Source organism: Aulonocara sp. 'chitande type north' Nkhata Bay, linkage group LG16, assembly GCF_057382095.1.
Source record: "Aulonocara sp. 'chitande type north' Nkhata Bay isolate Kocher_YH1m ecotype deep benthic linkage group LG16, A_spYH_male_GT1.1, whole genome shotgun sequence".
Taxonomy (NCBI): domain Eukaryota; kingdom Metazoa; phylum Chordata; class Actinopteri; order Cichliformes; family Cichlidae; genus Aulonocara; species Aulonocara sp. 'chitande type north' Nkhata Bay.
Window position 1 is genome coordinate 6,000,255 of NC_141359.1, and position 18,283 is coordinate 6,018,537.

An 18,283-nucleotide genomic window follows, 5' to 3' on the forward strand; every position below is an offset into this window, starting at 1 on the left:
GCACAAGGGCATGGCCAAGGAGATTACCTGGAAGGAGTTTCAGGAGTCTCCTTTCTACGAGGCAGAGAGACAAAGATGGGTGGAAGAAAAAAGGAAATAGGGGAGAAACTGTTGATATTGTACATAAGATAGTTTTGTTCTAGTTTTGTAGTGTTTATTTTGTTTAAATAAATAAAAACTGATTGTAAATATAAAAATGTAAATAAATTGTGTTCTGTAAAAATAGCAGCACAGCTCTCTTCTTTATAACCTCTTAGAGTTCACCTGTATGTTTACATATCTGTGTAAGCTTACCATCAGGTAATCAGTTTTAAGAAGCTGTGAGTGCTGCCCTGAAAGCTTACATAATATTTCTAAATCACTTCATGTAATGATAACAAGCCATCCTTTCTCTAGTGAGGCCTCACAGCTTTTATCTTTAAAATCTTTCTGGTTGATTTATATCATTAGAAACATGACTGCTGTCTTTTATCTGTGTGACTGTACAGCCTGTTTCAGACATGACAACCAGACAGTGTATGAAGTTATCTTTAATACACGCAGCACAGCTGGAGATTGTCCAGACACTTTCTCACTAATATTTTTGGTTTAGGTATAGTTCATTTCTGGCTTGAAGCTTATCTACAAAAGCAGTTCAATAAGGAGAGATCATGTGGTAAAACCGAACATGATTTATTGAGATACAGAAATAAATGTAACTGTTAGGCAGTTAGACTTCAATGACCCATCATAGCAGAAGAAATCTCAGCAGGGACAGGATTTTACACAAGCCACCTTTTGCAGTCAAGCGTGGGTGAGAGTCTCCTACATTTTTATCTTGTACTTGTTTTTACACCTTTTAATGTCAAAGTTGGTCTCTGTGATTTTTCAGTGTTGGAAAGACTCTTTCTTGCACTGAGGTCTGCTTGTTAAATAAAAAAGTGTAAAATTAAATTTCAATAAACTAACCATAATGCCAGCTCATATGCTCTTAACGCTGCATCTTTAACTCTTTTACAGGATTTGCAGTCTTCTGATTCCTGATGAGTTCCGTAAGTGACAAGCTTACTGACTGTGTTTACTCTTCTGTGTATTAGGTATTAGGAGTAGGTACGGGTGCAGGGGAAGGCTGTGTCCTGGCTGACTCTATTCATGAAAAATATAATCTGTGTTACAACAAGATTGAAATTGAAACTCAGCATTGTTTCCCAATTTTCCAAACCCATATGAACTGTAGCCTCAGCTTTCTGTGCTTAGCTGACAGGAGGGATAGCAGAACAGATGTGTTATAAAATTTTGAGCAATGTCAAATGTACAATATTAAGCTGCTTGTAAAGTGAAGAAAGTAGACACTTTAATCAGCCCACTCCTACAACCTGAAATGTGTGAAAGTCTAAATATTTATCAGAGGGGCTCACTAAAGATGATTTCAACAGGACAAAACTGCTTAAACTACTTCAATCTCCCACTGTGACCACTGGTGCAGGGCAGGATGAGGGTTTGAAGGTCAGTTCCTGCTATTGCAGCATCACTGAGTGTCTATCTTAAGATAAACATCATTTATTTTTGAGGTCGGTTTTGATCAAGAACATAAGTATAGCCTGCATGAAACAACCAGAGCAGGAGGTTCAATCAAGAACACATATGACATATGACACATATCTGCTTGACACGAAAGCAGTGCACACTGAACTCAGGTAACATTTGTTATTAGAGGAGGTCAAAAAGTGTGTCAGTGAGAAATATCCATCAAAAGCATGATTTACACTAGCTGCAGCTCACAGTCAGCAACTCATCAGTTTTGTTGTTCAAACCAAACAAGAATTTTTCACATCATGTTGTCCTGCAGGAACTCACCGGATCACCTCTCCAGCACTTTGATCCCAAGACAGGAATACAATATGCAGAGTTAGTTTAATTGATTGGAATTCAGCTGTCATCTTCAGAGTGTTTCATTTGATAAAGTTAAGAACGAGAAATCAAGTGGTCAGAGCTATCATGGTGATATTCAGGGTCAGATTCTGTGCTAGTGCAAAACCTTCTTTTGGCCTGAAAAAGCTGCTGTGGGGTTTACAACAGAGGAGCAATTGAAAGCCTGCAGGTCAAATTAGCGTCAGGATGCATTTGCAAAAATGTTTCGTGTGAGTAGAAAGTTCTCTGGGTGATCCAACCGTGCGTTAGTTGATATACAAACATGCAATGAGAACATTTCAGTAATTAGCTGTTAAGTGTCACCCAAACATGAGGAGGCCAGTGAAGGAGCCAGTGACGGTTTAACAAAAAGAATACAGTGTGAGTGCAGGTTTACATGTTTCTCTCTGAGAAAAAGAGACGTCGATGTGTTTCTATTAGTGTGAAATCCTTTTTAGAAATTAGGCACTGTGTGAGGTCATTTAGTAAGAGTCAGTGAATCTTTCACAGTTGTAAAACACATAAAAAGAAACAACATAAGTAACGTATGTTTTTTCCCGAGGGTGGTGGGGTAGGACTTCATGTGTGGGTGACTGAGAATGTCCATTTTATTAGATATGTTGTTGTAACTGTTTCAAAGTGAGTAATACATGAATCTGCAATGATTTTTCTTCCTTAAAAGAGGACTGTGTACAGTGTCCATTTGTGTCTGTCTCCACGTTGGGTGATTGTGGAGTATTTGAATATGTGTGCATGAGGGTGGGAATGCCCGTTGGTGGCTGCGTGCGCCTGTTCGACTGTGTCTGTATGTCAGGTCGGTTACACTCCATGTCTCTGGGAACATCTCAGGCCCTCCAAGGTATGGAGGCCTATCTCGATTCACCACACTCCTTGCCGTTAGCTGATGCCCTCAGGCGTCGGTGTGTTGGTGGTTCTGGTGTCCGGGGCTGGGCGCTCAGGTATGTACCGGCTCACTCCCAGTGACTGCTTGGCGGGGTCTGGCACCCGTGGCTCCGTCAGGCCACTTCCGGGGGGTGGGGGGCTCTCAGTCCTCTGGGCCTGTGGCTCAGGTCACTCTGGCACAGCTGTCTGCCGGCAGAGCCCACGGCCACATCACGGGCCCCCTGCGGCTTCTGCTCCGTGGCTGCTGGGTGACCTCTAATCTGGGGCTCTCCTCAACGCTTCCCAGGAGGGTGGCATGGCTGCAACTCCGATAGTCCTCCTTGGGCTCTCACATTCTGGGGGCCTCTGGGTGTCTGGGGCCTGGATCTCCTCCATGCCTGCTACATGCACTGGGGGACAGACTATGGCTCCCTGTTAAATCCAGAATTGAATTCAAAATCCTGCTCCTCACATACAAGGTCTTAAATAATCAGGCCCCATCTTATCTTAATGACCTTGTAGTACCATATCACCCTATTAGAGCACTTCGCTCTCACACTGCAGGCTTACTTGTTGTTCCTAGAGTATTTAAAAGTAGAATGGGAGGCAGAGCCTTCAGTTTTATCTTTTGTCCTGTCTTCCTCTGCTCATCCCAACAGGTTGTGGCAGATGGCTGTCCCTTCCTCAGCCTGGTGCTACTGGAGGATTCTTTCTTTTAAAATGGAGTTTTTCCTTCCCACTGTTGCCAAAGCGCATGCTCATCAGAAATCATATGATTATTGGGTTTTTTCTGTATTTTTCTCTCATCCACATCAAAAGGAGCAGGTTAAAGTGGTTCTGGCATCTGACAAGGATTCCTCCTGAGCGTCTCCCAGGTGAGGTGTACTGGACGAGCTCCCACCAGGAGGAGGCCCTGAATCAGACCCAAGACATGATGGAGTTCCCCTAGATAAGCTGGAGGAGGTGGGTGTGGAAAAGGAGGTCTGGAGTTCTCTGCTTAGGCTGCTGCCCCCACAACCCGGCCACAGATAAGTGAAATAAGTAGATCAAATATAACTTGGTGTTCTAAAGAATATTGTTGTTTCCTTGCAGGACACCAGGAGAGATGAGCCCTCCATCACAGATGGTGTGGTCACCTGCAGGTTCAAGGTCATTGCATCTCCAGCCCACATCTACTGCCACTGTACTTAAGGGAAGTTGGGACAATGTTAAAGACTTTCGTCAGACAATTGCATTTGGATGAGCTAAATTCATGACAGGCACTCAAGCAGTAATGCCTCGACTGACAAACGAACATACCAAGCTTCTGTGTTGTTTGAGCCAGAGACTGCACTTGTGGATGAACAATAAAAACATTTTATATTTATTATATTAGTAATGTAACTTGCAATAAAAAGTTATGGGAAGCTTAAACTTAGTTTCAGAATAATTAAATCTGAGACTTTGTTTTATTGAAAAGTTATTAAAGTTTTAAAGTGTGTGACAAATAAAATAATAAATTATTAAGTAACACCAGCTACAATATTGGAAATATGTGTGTTGTTCAGCAGAACAGTGTCCAGTATGTTGGCTGAAATGCTTTAAATTTGAAAATAAAAGTTGGGCTGATTTTAACGCATTACAAGGAGTGTTTTAATTATTATTTTCTAAATAAGCAGTGTTTATATTACGTGTAATGAAATAAGTTCAAGGATAATAAAAGGTAATGAGATTTAATTGCATTCAACTTATGTGCAGCAAAACTAAAAATAAGTTACGGAAGTGTTCAAATAATATGTGTGCTTTTAAAAATGCTCGTCTATTTAAAGACTACACAATCTGTGTTAATTCTAATTATACCACAATCCCTTGCCTGTTGTGTTAAATATACATAAACAGTATGTGTTATCAGATGAAAGTACAAAACTCTCAAGAACCCCCCTCCTAAATTTCAGGTGGCATTTTAAAAACATGCCATGACATAACACACAGCTGCTATAATCATACAGTGAGGTCAAATGTCAATTATCGTTATAGGTTCTTGCTATATGTTATAACATAAACACAGCACAGTTGTAAGAATAATAGTTTCTAGGTTCTAAGGCTTTTTGTCAGTTTAATAGTGAGCTTTACGAGACTCATTTTCGTGCCAAAGGCTTGCACAGGCCTAAGTTCCCTTATGACAACTAGAGCTGGAAACAAGACCTCAAGCGATCCTAAGGCTAATTAGCACGGCTAGCATTTAAAAAACATCTGTTAAATGTTGTCATTGCTAGCATATACCTGTATTACAGCATGGTAAGTAGCGAGAACGCAAAGTTTTTGTTACCTTTGAAAAGAAAAATGTGAAGCTGTAATATTAGCATGAGCTATGCTAATGTTATTCACTGAAACAAACATCTCAGGTACTGACTTACTGCTTTCTAATATCTGTGTTTATTTCTGGATATACCTACATGGTTATTAGACATCCCACATAAAGGGTGACAAAGGCAGTAACTATAAATGACCATAACTTTACTGTAAATTACACTGATGGGCTCAGTTCATATAGTTATATCACGTGCACACGCATGTTAGCAACCGTAACCATGCAGGCTGTTGGTATATGAATGCTGCGCAAGGTTCCAGCTGTTCCTTTACACTTGCTCTTGGATTTGTCTTGACCTGCTCCAAGCTCAGCTTGTGGAAAGATAACTTTTGGAGAATATTTCTACAGAAAGCAGATTTTACTACAAAGCAACAACAACTACTGCATCTTTGGATCTTTTGTACTTGTGTTTCATCATAACAGCAAAGCTTGAAGATCGTGGACCCCGACTCGTCGACAGCCACCAGGTACATTTCAAAATTTCTTCAATTATTTCAAGAATCACTAGATGACTATAGTAATTTTACAGGTTCCAGTGTGAATATCACGTTTTAATGTGATCAAAATAAGTGTGTTCTAAGACTTTTCCTGGCAAATCGCTTTTATGCTTTAAATTTTCCAGGAGAGGTGTAGAATTTATTACCGACTGGTGTATGAATGTGAAAAAAGGTTTTACTTTGATTTGAAGCCTTCAAATTTGACACTTTTTTCCAATGAAATGGTTAAAATTAGCTTAAAATTCGTAAAATGCCCCCCTCCCCAAATATACATATGTATATGTGTATATCGGTTTCTATGGTAACAGCATCTCCTCACAATGTTAGGACATATAGGAGTAAACACACCAGGTCCCCTGTAGGTCCTGACATCATTTTCTTCTCAAAGGCTTCATTTGAATAAACTATAACTTTTCCCCAGCTACATATGCGATGATAAATAAAATAAAATGAAATAATATAAAAAAGAATATTAAAACATCAATCATAGTCAAAAATAATCATAAAGTCAAACTGTTACAAAAATGTGTTTTATTTTTAAAATTGTGTGTGGAGTTCTACTGCCTTTTTTGCATTAGCAATATTTAGGACATGGAATTGGTACATGGGGAGATTAAATGTTTCGTTATATTTTACATCGTTAATGAAAGAATTAAAAAAAATATGAGAATGAGCTGCTAAATTATTTATGGGTTTTCTGCAGTATGCTATTCATGTCCAGTTCTTTACAAATCAGTACCTATTATCCATGACCTAGTCCAACGTAGTGTTTGCATAAAGGTTTAAAAAGAACAAATAAACAAAATGAATGTATACAAAATACAATACTGTTACCTTAAAAGTGTAGTGTGCACAGAGTGAGCTGCCTTGGCAGAGATTTGGATGCTTCACTTAATGATTGTGGACATAGTTGAAATCTTGTTTTCTTCTCACATGAACAAGTAAAGTGTCATTCAGTCTGATATGAATGTAGCCTGTAGCTTTAGCACTGGGTGCTTACTACATTCCTACTGTTATTTTAAACTTTGTTTCCTTACAGGCTGTCTTGACTACATTGTTGAACGTCCCAAGAACGAGACCTTTCTGAAGTCATCAGGATCCTTGATGACAGTCTCCTGAGCGCCATCTCTTCTGATGAAGCGTGGGACACTGATACCGTGCGTGTCAGTAAAGGTGAGTACATCGCCCTCTCATCCTCCCCCTCTTCTCATGAAGAACTGGATGCTGATGCGTGTCAGTGAAGTGGAAGGTGAGTACCCCCTCCCCACCTTGCTTTCTTGCACTGAGGTCTGCTTATTGTAAATATCTTGTACTTGTTTTTACACCTTTTCATGTCAAAGTTGGCCTCTGTGCTTATCAGTGTTGGAAAGACTCTTTCTTGCACTGAGGTCTGCTTATTGTAAATATCTTGTACTTGTTTTTACACCTTTTCATGTCAAAGTTCACCTCTGTGCTTATCAGTGTTAGAAAGACTCTTTCTTGCACTGAGGTCTGCTTATTGTAAATATCTTGTACTTGTTTTTACACCTTTTCATGTCAAAGTTGGCCTCTGTGCTTATCAGTGTTGGAAAGACTCTTTCTTGCACTGAGGTCTGCTTATTGTAAATATCTTGTACTTGTTTTTACACCTTTTCATGTCAAAGTTCACCTCTGTGCTTATCAGTGTTAGAAAGACTCTTTCTTGCACTGAGGTCTGCTTATTGCAAATATCTTGTACTTGTTTTTACACCTTTTAATTTCAAAGTTGGTCTTTGTGCTTTTTCATTGGTGGAAAGACTCTTTCTTGCACTGAGGTCTGCTTATTGTAAATATATTGTGTTAACTTGTTATTTTCTGTTTTATCGCGAGAGTACTGTTGCCCGCGAAGGGTTGTTGTTGTTGTCCGTATGAAAAATGGCGGAATGAATAAAGCGCTGTGAATGAGAGTACGACGTCGTGTCTTTTGAGTTAACATTGGTAGCAGAGGATGGTTTCCAATTACAAAGTACCACCAAAGCTTGATGTAGCCAGGCCATACGAATGCTGGAAGAATGAAGTCAACATCTGGAGACGAGTTACGGAGCTGGATAAAAAGAAACAGGCACTCGCGGTGGTGCTGGGCCTCGAGGGAAGAGCCAGAGAAACGGCCATGGAGATACCCGCAGACAAAGATGACGGTATGGAAATACTGCTTGCAAAACTTGACGCGGTGTTTCAGAGAGAAGAGAAAGACCGCGCTTATGAAGCCTACTCGTGTTTTGACTCCATTGCAAAGAACCACAGCGTGTCCATGGCAGACTACATTATAGACTTTGAACAGCGTTATAACCGGATGAAAAAGTGGAGGAGTGTAACATTACTTTGTACACTAAAGCCTCAATGACAGACGCTGAAATTTTCCTGACTGAGGCACTGGGGTCAACCATTATTGATACTGCATGTACACGTACAGTTTGTGGTCAGAAGTGGCTAGATAGTTACATGCGTGACCTCAGCCAAGGCCAAGTAAACAAGCTGTTGCAATCAGAAACCCCCAGCTCCAGACCATTTCGCTTTGGGGATGGTATTGTAGTGTATTCCAGCAGAAAAGTGAAACTTCCAGCCAAAATTGGACAAACAAAATGTGACATTGAAAGTGAAGTAGTTCCTGTTGACATTCCACTACTACTGAGCAAAACGTCTCTCAAGAAAGCAGGGACTGTTCTAGACATGGAGAATGACAGTGTTGTCATGTTCAAGCAGCCTGTTCCTCTAGAGCTCACTAGTTCGGGACACTATTGCGTGGACATTAGAGATGAAAATACTACAGAAAGTTGCAATGAAAATGAAGTTCTCATGGTAACTGCTGAAATGTCTACAAAAGAGAAACAGAAAGTCCTTGTGAAACTTCATAAGCAGTTTGGTCATGCATCTGCAGAGAGGTTATTGAGGCTCATCCAAAGCTCTGGCAATACAGATAAACAATGTGCAGTTATTCTACAAGAGATAGTTCATGACTGTGACATTTGTCAGAAATATTGCAAAACCAAGCCGAGACCTGCTGTTGGTCTACCCCTGGCTTCTGAGTATAATGAGACAGTAGCGATGGATCTACATGAGCTGGAGCCCAATGTGTGGTACCTTCACATCATCGACCACTTCACACGCTTCAGTGCCGGCAGCATCGTAAAGACAAAGAAAGCTGCAGAGATCATCAACTCCTTCATTCACACCTGGATAAGCATTCACGGTGCCCCCAGACGGCTCTACACAGACAACGGCGGAGAGTTCAACAACACAGACATTCGGGACATGGCTGAAAACTTCAACATTGAGGTAAAAACAACGGCGGGGTATAGTCCCTGGAGCAACGGACTACTGGAGAGACATAACATAACACTTACAGAAATCCTCCTGAAGGTAAAAAAGGAATGTGGATGTGACTGGCACACTGCGCTAGACTGGGCCCTTATGGCCAAAAACAGTATGCTTAATGTACATGGTTATAGTCCACATCAACTTGTGTTTGGCCAAAACCCCAACCTTCCTTCTGTGTTGATGGATAAGCCACCTGCCTTAGAGGGCACAACTGTAAGTGCAAGAGTAGCTGAACATATCTCAGCATTACATGCTTCCAGGAAAGCATTTACTGAGGCAGAGTGTTCAGAAAGGATCAGGAGAGCACTACGCAAACAACTTAGGCCTACAGATGACAAATATGAGGCAGGAGATAAAGTATACTACAAACGAGTCGACTGTACAGAGTGGAAGGGTCCAGGTGTAGTTATTGGGCAGGATGGAACTGTTGTATTTGTAAGACATGGGGGGACTCTTGTAAGAGTACACCAGTCAAGATTGACTAAAGTGGATTCACAGACTGGAGATAAACAAATACCACACAGTACTACTGATGATGACAACAAAGACGCAGTTGAAAATGATGACACTGACACACACGATGGTGAACAGAGTATTAGTGAGGAAGAAGACATCACTATTGACAGAGAAACCAACACTACAGAAAACATGTCTGTCACACAAACTGCAAATGAGCCCTCTACACCCACTGATCACGTCTCTGCAAATGTAAAATTAAGATCAGGACAGCTGATTGCTTTTACCAACAGAGACAACGGTGTTCAACACACAGCCAGAGTGCTAGGCAGAGCGGGAAAAGCAAAAGGGCAATACAAAAACTGGTACAATGTGCAATATCTTGAGCATGATGGTAGTGAAGGTGAAAACAGAGATGCAGATGTACTCATAACAAAAGATATTTCCTTTGATTCTGCTAAGCAGCAGGAGATTGAGAGCTGGCAAAGTAATGGTGTGTTTGATGAAGTGAAAGACCTGGGTCAAAAATGTCTGTCTACTAGATGGGTCTGTACACTCAAAGAAACTACTAATGGTGTTGTCCCAAAGGCTCGACTTGTGGCACGGGGGTTTGAAGAGGTAAATACTAAAGAACTACAGAAAGACTCTCCAACATGTGCGTCTGAGTCCCTCAGACTGGTGCTAGCTGTGATATGTCAAAACAAGTGGAGAGTAAATTCAATGGACATTAAATCTGCCTTCTTGCAGGGAATGGAACTGTCAAGAGGCATCTATCTTCGTCCCCCACCTGAAGCTGGCAAGGACAATGTTCAATGGAAACTGAAAAAGTGTGTTTATGGACTTGCAGATGCTTCACTTTATTGGTACAATAAGGTCAAAGACATTATGCTCAAAACTGGTGGTAAAATATCACAGGTTGATCCTGCAGTGTTCTATTGGCAGAATGAACAATCTGAGGTTACAGGAGTGCTTGCATGTCACGTTGATGATTTCCTTTGGGCTGGTTCAAGTCACTTTGCAACTCATATCATTCCTGTACTGAAATCTACCTTCCTTGTGGGCCGTGAAGAACATGACAGCTTTTCTTATGTTGGTATGGACATTTGTACAGTTAATGATGTAATAGAGGTGCATCAACAACTTTACATTGACAACCTACAACCGGTTCAGTTACAAGCAGCACGGGCTGTACAGAGGGAGGCTTCCTTAAGTGAAACAGAACGTGAGCAACTCAGGTCAAAAATAGGACAGATTTTGTGGGTTGCCAAACAAACAAGGCCTGATGTTATGTTTGACACATGTAGCCTTGGATCTAATATCAAAGATGCAACTGTACAGTCTATTCATGAAGTGAACAAAGTAATCCGTAAACTTAAGGCAGAGAAAGTGACTCTTAAGTTTCAGCACTTGGGTAACAGTGAGGATCTGGCATTGGTTGTTTTCAGTGATGCTTCATTTGGCAACCTTCCTGATGGCGGTACTCAAGGAGGGGCATTAATCGTCCTTATGGGTAAAGGAGGAAAGTTTTGTCCTCTCTTCTGGCAGTCTAAAAAAATCAGGCGCGTGGTCAGAAGTACACTGGCAGGAGAAACTCTTGCCATGTCAGATGGATGTTTTGCCAGGAAGACTGCACTGTTCATGTTTTCAGTGATGCTTCATTTGGCAACCTTCCTGATGGCAAGACATGGCCATGTCAGATGGAATTCCATCTGACATGGCAAGAGTTTCTCCTGCCAGTGTACTTCTGACCACGCGCCTGATTTTTTTAGACTGCCAGAAGAGAGGACAAAACTTTCCTCCTTTACCCATAAGGACGATTAATGCCCCTCCTTGAGTACCGCCATCAGGAAGGTTGCCAAATGAAGCATCACTGAAAACATGAACAGTGCAGTCTTCCTGGCAACACTTTTTTCTGAGCTTACAACTGGTCTTACACTGGTCTAAACGCTCTTCCTTTGATCTGTGTGACTGATAATCATTCCTTGTTTGATGCACTCAAGTCTACTAAGCAGGTTACAGAGAAGAGACTGGGGCTAGAAATGAGCAGCATTAAAGAGCTCATACAAGGCAAGAAAATCAGACAGGTTTGTTGGTCAGATTCAAAATCTCAACTTGCTGATTGTCTGACAAAAAAGGGAGTTTCACCTTTAACCCTTCTAAAGGCGCTAGATGAAGGACTCTGGATACTGTAATCCTTTGTTTACAAAGTTGTCTTTGCATTCAAATGTACCATTGTTTATTGTGTGCAATGATAGTATGCTTTAAGTAAAGCAAAGCACTTTTGAAATTTTTTTTTTTGTTTATATAAATATATACATATATGTATACAAATGTTTACAGGGGTGTGTTTATACTTTTATTTTATTTTATTTTAAGAAAGAGGGAGATTGTTAACTTGTTATTTTCTATTTTATCGCGAGAGTACTGTAGCCCGCGAAGGGTTGTTGTTGTTGTCCGTATGAAAAATGGCGGAACAAATAAAGCGCTGTGACTGAGAGTACGACGTCGTGTATTTTGAGTTAACACTTGTACTTGTTTTTACACCTTTTAATGTCAAAGTTGGTCTCTGTGATTTTTCAGTGTTAGAAAGACTCTTTCTTGCACTGAGGTCTGCTTATTGTAAATATCTTGTACTTGTTTGAACACCTTTTAATGTCAAAGTTGGCCTCTGTGCTTTTTCATTGTTGGAAAGACTCTTTCTTGCAATGAGGTCTGCTTATTGTAAATATCTTGTACTTGTTTTTACACCTTTTAATGTCAAAGTTGGCCTCTGTACCTTTTCAGTGTTGGAAAGACTCTTTCTTGCACTGAGGTCTGCTTATTGTAAATATCTTGTACTTGTTTTTACACCTTTTCATGTCAAAGTTGGCCTCTGTGCTTTTTCAGTGTTGGAAAGACTCTTTCTTGCACTGAGGTCTGCTTATTGTAAATATCTTGTACTTGTTTGAACACCTTTTAATGTCAAAGTTGGCCTCTGTGCTTTTTCAGTGTTGGAAAGACTCTTTCTTGCACTGAGGTCTGCTTATTGTAAATATCTTGTACTTGATTTTACACCTTTTAATGTCAAAGTTGGCCTCTGTGCTTATCAGTGTTGGAAAGACTCTTTCTTGCACTGAGGTCTGCTTATTGTAAATATCTTATACTTGTTTTTACACCTTTTATGTCAAAGTTGGCCTCTGTGCTTTTTCAGTGTTGGAAAGACTCTTTCTTGCACTGAGGTCTGCTTATTGTAAATATCTTATACTTGTTTTTACACCTTTTATGTCAAAGTTGGCCTCTGTGCTTTTTCAGTGTTGGAAAGACTCTTTCTTGCACTGAGGTCTGCTTATTGTAAATATCTTGTACTTGATTTTACACCTTTTAATGTCAAAGTTGGCCTCTGTGCTTATCAGTGTTGGAAAGACTCTTTCTTGCAATGAGGTCTGCTTATTGTAAATATCTTGTACTTGTTTGAACACCTTTTAATGTCAAAGTTGGCCTCTGTGCTTTTTCAGTGTTGGAAAGACTCTTTCTTGCACTGAGGTCTGCTTATTGTAAATATCTTGTACTTGTTTTTACACCTTTTCATGTCAAAGTTGGCCTCTGTGCTTTTTCAGTGTTGGAAAGACTCTTTCTTGCACTGAGGTCTGCTTATTGTAAATATCTTGTACTTGTTTGAACACCTTTTAATGTCAAAGTTGGCCTCTGTGCTTTTTCAGTGTTGGAAAGACTCTTTCTTGCACTGAGGTCTGCTTATTGTAAATATCTTGTACTTGTTTGAATACCTTTTCATGTCAAAGTTGGCCTCTGTGCTTGTCAGTGTTGGAAAGACTCTTTCTTGCACTGAGGTCTGCTTATTGTAAATATCTTGTACTTGTTTTTACACCTTTTCATGTCAAAGTTGGCCTCTGTGCTTATCAGTGTTGGAAAGACTATTTCTTGCACTGAGGTCTGCTTATTGTAAATATCTTGTACTTGTTTGAACACCTTTTCATGTCAAAGTTGGCCTCTGTGCTTTTTCAGTGTTGGAAAGACTCTTTCTTGCACTGAGGTCTGCTTATTGTAAATATCTTGTACTTGTTTGAACACCTTTTAATGTCAAAGTTGGCCTCTGTGCTTATCAGTGTTGGAAAGACTCTTTCTTGCACTGAGGTCTGCTTATTGTAAATATCTTGTACTTGATTTTTACACCTTTTCATGTCAAAGTTGGCCTCTATGCTTTTTCAGTGTTGGAAAGACTCTTTCTTGCACTGAGGTCTGCTTATTGTAAATATCTTGTACTTGATTTTTACACCTTTTCATGTCAAAGTTGGCCTCTGTGCTTATCAGTGTTAGAAAGACTCTTTCTTGCACTGAGGTCTGCTTATTGTAAATATCTTGTACTTGTTTGAAGACATTTTAATGTTAAAGTTGGCCTCTGTGCTTTTTCCGTGTTGGAAAGACTCTTTCTTGCACTGAGGTCTGCTTATTGTAAATATCTTGTACTTGATTTTACACCTTTTAATGTCAAAGTTGGCCTCTGTGCTTTTTCCGTGTTGGAAAGACTCTTTCTTGCACTGAGGTCTGGTTATTGTAAATATCTTGTACTTGATTTTACACCTTTTAATGTCAAAGTTGGCCTCTGTGCTTATCAGTGTTGGAAAGACTATTTCTTGCACTGAGGTCTGCTTATTGTAAATATCTTGTACTTGTTTTTACACCTTTTATGTCAAAGTTGGCCTCTGTGCTTTTTCATTGTTGGAAAGACTCTTTCTTGCACTGAGGTCTGCTTATTGTAAATATCTTGTACATGTTTGAACACCTTTTAATGTCAAAGTTGGCCTCTGTGCTTTTTCAGTGTTGGAAAGACTCTTTCTTGCACTGAGGTCTGCTTATTGTAAATATCTTGTACATGTTTGAACACCTTTTAATGTCAAAGTTGGCCTCTGCACTTCTGCAGTGTTAGAAAGACTCTTTCTTGCACTGAGGTCTGCTTATTGTAAATATCTTGTACTTGTTTGAACACCTTTTAATGTCAAAGTTGGCCTCTGTGCTTTTTCAGTGTTGGAAAGACTCTTTCTTGCACTGAGGTCTGCTTATTGTAAATATCTTGTACATGTTTGAACACCTTTTAATGTCAAAGTTGGCCTCTGTGCTTTTTCAGTGTTGAAAAGACTCTTTCTTGCACTGAGGTCTGCTTATTGTAAATATCTTGTACTTGATTTTACACCTTTTAATGTCAAAGTTGGCCTCTGTGCTTCTGCAGTTTTAGAAAGACTCTTTCTTGCAATGAGGTCTGCTTATTGTGAATATCTTGTACTTGATTTTACACCTTTTCATGTCAAAGTTGGCCTCTGTGCTTTTTCAGTGTTGGAAAGACTCTTTCTTGCACTGAGGCCTGCTTATTGTAAATATCTTGTACTTGTTTGAACACCTTTTAATGTCAAAGTTGGCCTCTGTGCTTTTTCAGTGTTGGAAAGACTCTTTCTTGCACTGAGGTCTGCTTATTGTAAATATCTTGTACTTGTTTTTACACCTTTTCATGTCAAAGTTGGCCTCTGTGCTTTTTCAGTGTTGGAAAGACTCTTTCTTGCACTGAGGTCTGCTTATTGTAAATATCTTGTACTTGTTTGAACACCTTTTAATGTCAAAGTTGGCCTCTGTGCTTTTTCAGTGTTGGAAAGACTCTTTCTTGCACTGAGGTCTGCTTATTGTAAATATCTTGTACTTGTTTGAATACCTTTTCATGTCAAAGTTGGCCTCTGTGCTTGTCAGTGTTGGAAAGACTCTTTCTTGCACTGAGGTCTGCTTATTGTAAATATCTTGTACTTGTTTTTACACCTTTTAATGTCAAAGTTGGCCTCTGTGCTTATCAGTGTTGGAAAGACTATTTCTTGCACTGAGGTCTGCTTATTGTAAATATCTTGTACTTGTTTGAACACCTTTTCATGTCAAAGTTGGCCTCTGTGCTTTTTCAGTGTTGGAAAGACTCTTTCTTGCACTGAGGTCTGCTTATTGTAAATATCTTGTACTTGTTTGAACACCTTTTAATGTCAAAGTTGGCCTCTGTGCTTATCAGTGTTGGAAAGACTCTTTCTTGCACTGAGGTCTGCTTATTGTAAATATCTTGTACTTGATTTTTACACCTTTTCATGTCAAAGTTGGCCTCTATGCTTTTTCAGTGTTGGAAAGACTCTTTCTTGCACTGAGGTCTGCTTATTGTAAATATCTTGTACTTGATTTTTACACCTTTTCATGTCAAAGTTGGCCTCTGTGCTTATCAGTGTTAGAAAGACTCTTTCTTGCACTGAGGTCTGCTTATTGTAAATATCTTGTACTTGTTTGAAGACCTTTTAATGTTAAAGTTGGCCTCTGTGCTTTTTCCGTGTTGGAAAGACTCTTTCTTGCACTGAGGTCTGCTTATTGTAAATATCTTGTACTTGATTTTACACCTTTTAATGTCAAAGTTGGCCTCTGTGCTTTTTCCGTGTTGGAAAGACTCTTTCTTGCACTGAGGTCTGCTTATTGTGAATATCTTGTACTTGATTTTACACCTTTTAATGTCAAAGTTGGCCTCTGTGCTTTTTCAGTGTTGGAAAGACTCTTTCTTGCACTGAGGTCTGCTTATTGTAAATATCTTGTACTTGTTTTTACACCTTTTCATGTCAAAGTTGGCCTCTGTGCTTTTTCAGTGTTGGAAAGACTCTTTCTTGCACTGAGGTCTGGTTATTGTAAATATCTTGTACTTGATTTTACACCTTTTAATGTCAAAGTTGGCCTCTGTGCTTATCAGTGTTGGAAAGACTATTTCTTGCACTGAGGTCTGCTTATTGTAAATATCTTGTACTTGTTTTTACACCTTTTATGTCAAAGTTGGCCTCTGTGCTTTTTCATTGTTGGAAAGACTCTTTCTTGCACTGAGGTCTGCTTATTGTAAATATCTTGTACATGTTTGAACACCTTTTAATGTCAAAGTTGGCCTCTGTGCTTTTTCAGTGTTGGAAAGACTCTTTCTTGCACTGAGGTCTGCTTATTGTAAATATCTTGTACATGTTTGAACACCTTTTAATGTCAAAGTTGGCCTCTGCACTTCTGCAGTGTTAGAAAGACTCTTTCTTGCACTGAGGTCTGCTTATTGTAAATATCTTGTACTTGTTTGAACACCTTTTAATGTCAAAGTTGGCCTCTGTGCTTTTTCAGTGTTGGAAAGACTCTTTCTTGCACTGAGGTCTGCTTATTGTAAATATCTTGTACATGTTTGAACACCTTTTAATGTCAAAGTTGGCCTCTGTGCTTTTTCAGTGTTGAAAAGACTCTTTCTTGCACTGAGGTCTGCTTATTGTAAATATCTTGTACTTGATTTTACACCTTTTAATGTCAAAGTTGGCCTCTGTGCTTCTGCAGTTTTAGAAAGACTCTTTCTTGCAATGAGGTCTGCTTATTGTGAATATCTTGTACTTGATTTTACACCTTTTCATGTCAAAGTTGGCCTCTGTGCTTTTTCAGTGTTGGAAAGACTCTTTCTTGCACTGAGGCCTGCTTATTGTAAATATCTTGTACTTGTTTGAACACCTTTTAATGTCAAAGTTGGCCTCTGTGCTTTTTCAGTGTTGGAAAGACTCTTTCTTGCACTGAGGTCTGCTTATTGTAAATATCTTGTACTTGTTTGAACACCTTTTAATGTCAAAGTTGGCCTCTGTGCTTTTTCAGTGTTGGAAAGACTCTTTCTTGCACTGAGGTCTGCTTATTGTAAATATCTTATACTTGTTTGAACACCGTTTAATGTCAAAGTTGGCCTCTGTGCTTTTTCAGTGTTGGAAAGACTCTTTCTTGCACTGAGGTCTGCTTATTGTAAATATCTTGTACTTGTTTTTACACCTTTTCATGTCAAAGTTGGCCTCTGTGCTTGTCAGTGTTGGAAAGACTCTTTCTTGCACTGAGGTCTGCTTATTGTAAATATCTTGTACTTTTTTTTACACCTTTTAATGTCAAAGTTGGCCTCTGCGCTTCCTCAGTGTTAGAAAGACTCTTTCTTGCACTGAGGTCTGCTTATTGTAAATATCTTGTACTTGTTTGAACACCTTTTCATGTCAAAGTTGGCCTCTGTGCTTTTCAGTGTTGGAAAGACGCTTTCTTGCACTGAGGTCTGCTTATTGTAAATATCTTATACTTGTTTGAACACCGTTTAATGTCAAAGTTGGCCTCTGTGCTTTTTCAGTGTTGGAAAGACTCTTTCTTGCACTGAGGTCTGCTTATTGTAAATATCTTGTACTTGTTTGAACACCTTTTAATGTCAAAGTTGGCCTCTGTGCTTTTCAGTGTTGGAAAGACTCTTTCTTGCACTGAGGTCTTCTTATTGTAAATATCTTGTACTTGTTTTTACACCTTTTAATGTCAAAGTTGGCCTCTGAGCTTATCAGTGATGGAAAGACTCTTTCTTGCACCGAAGTCTGCTTATTGTAAATATCTTGTACTTGTTTTTACACCTTTTCATGTCAAAGTTGGCCTCTGAGCTTATCAGTGATGGAAAGACTCTTTCTTGCACCGAAGTCTGCTTATTGTAAATATCTTGTACTTGTTTGAACACCTTTTCATGTCAAAGTTGGCCTCTGTGCTTTTTCAGTGTTAGAAAGACTCTTTCTTGCACTGAGGTCTGCTTATTGTAAATATCTTGTACTTGTTTGAACACCTTTTAATGTCAAAGTTGGCCTCTGTGCTTTTTCAGTGTTGGAAAGACTCTTTCTTGCACTGAGGTCTGCTTATTGTAAATATCTTGTACTTGTTTTTACACCTTTTCATGTCAAAGTTGGCCTCTGTGCTTTTTCAGTGTTGGAAAGACTCTTTCTTGCACTGAGGTCTGCTTATTGTAAATATCTTGTACTTGTTTGAACACCTTTTAATGTCAAAGTTGGCC